This window comes from Egretta garzetta, unplaced genomic scaffold, assembly GCF_000687185.1.
Source record: "Egretta garzetta isolate BGI_Z169 unplaced genomic scaffold, ASM68718v1 scaffold275, whole genome shotgun sequence".
NCBI classification, from domain to species: Eukaryota; Metazoa; Chordata; class Aves; order Pelecaniformes; family Ardeidae; genus Egretta; species Egretta garzetta.
The window spans coordinates 10,440-11,613 of record NW_009259867.1 but is presented as its reverse complement, the minus strand read 5'-3'; the positions used below and the strand labels follow the sequence as shown (position 1 = coordinate 11,613).

Sequence of the window (1,174 nt, the reverse complement as noted above, 5' to 3'; positions counted from 1 at the left end):
TCCCCCCCACCAATGGCAGCCCCACTTTCTATGAGGACTTCCAGCTCTTCTGCACCACCCCAGAGTGGAGGGGCTTCATCGAGAAGCATGTAGGTGCCATGGGGCATGGGGTGGCATCGCTGTTGGGGGAACACCTTCCCAGGCTTAGAGATGGGTCTGTGCTGCAGTGGGGTCCCCGTGTCACCACTGGGTTGGGACAGCCTGCAGGGGTGACCTCCAGGGCAGGGGTGCTCATAGCCTGGATGATGGTTGGTGGGTGCCCAAGTCCTGCAAACGCCTCCCCTTTCATCCCAGTTTTCTCTGTAGGTGCAGCCCACCATGGCCCAGTTTGAGATGGACACCTTTGCCAAGAGCCACGACCACATGTCCAATTTCTGGAATGCCTGCTACGATGCCATGATGAGCAGCTCCCAGCGGCGGGAGCAGGAGAAGGCGGCCAGCCGCAAGATGTTCCAGGTACTGCCTGCCCCTGGGATGTCACCCTGGGGATGTTCTCCTCATCCTGGGGACATGCTCCTCACCCCAAGGATGTCATCTAGGGGATGTACTCCTCACTCTGAGGATGTCACCCCAGGAACATGCTCCTCACCCTGGGGTCATTAATCCTGGGACTGTGCCCTTCATCCTGGGGAGATCCTCCTCTCAGTGGGGACGTTGCCCTCAGGGTGTGCTCCTCATCCTGGGGACATCATCCTGGGGATGTGCTCCTCACCCTAAGGATGTCATCCAGTGGATGTGCTCCTTGCCATGGGGATGTCACCCCAGGAATGTGCTCCTCACCCTGGGGACATTAATCCTAGGGATGTGCTCTTCAGGCCAAGGATGTCATCCTGGGGACATGCTCCTCACCCTGGGGACATTGTTCTGGGAGTGTGCTCCTCATCCCAGGAACATCATCATGGGGGTGTGCACCTCCCACTGGGGACGTGCTCCTCACCCTAAGTCCACCATCCCGGGGATGTTCTCCTTGCCCTGGGGTCGTCACCCCATGGACATGCTTCTCCCCTCGGGGATTTCCCCAAGCCCCAGCCCTGCTGTCGCTTCATTCTGCTGCTCTCTTGGCAGGAGCTGGTACTGGAACCAGCAGCGAAGCGCGCCAAGGCGGAAAACGCCCGGCACGCCAACGTGCTCAAGCAGGCCAACAACCACCACAGCACCGTGCTGAAGCAGTGGC

General features: G+C 59.9%; 1 protein-coding gene across 1 annotated transcript in view; it reads left to right on the top strand.

Moving 5' to 3' along the window:
- The window catches only part of NBEAL2 (neurobeachin like 2), a gene marked incomplete at both ends in the record, with an annotated part of 21,230 nt that overhangs the window by 12,344 nt on the left and 7,712 nt on the right, over window positions 1-1,174 (top strand).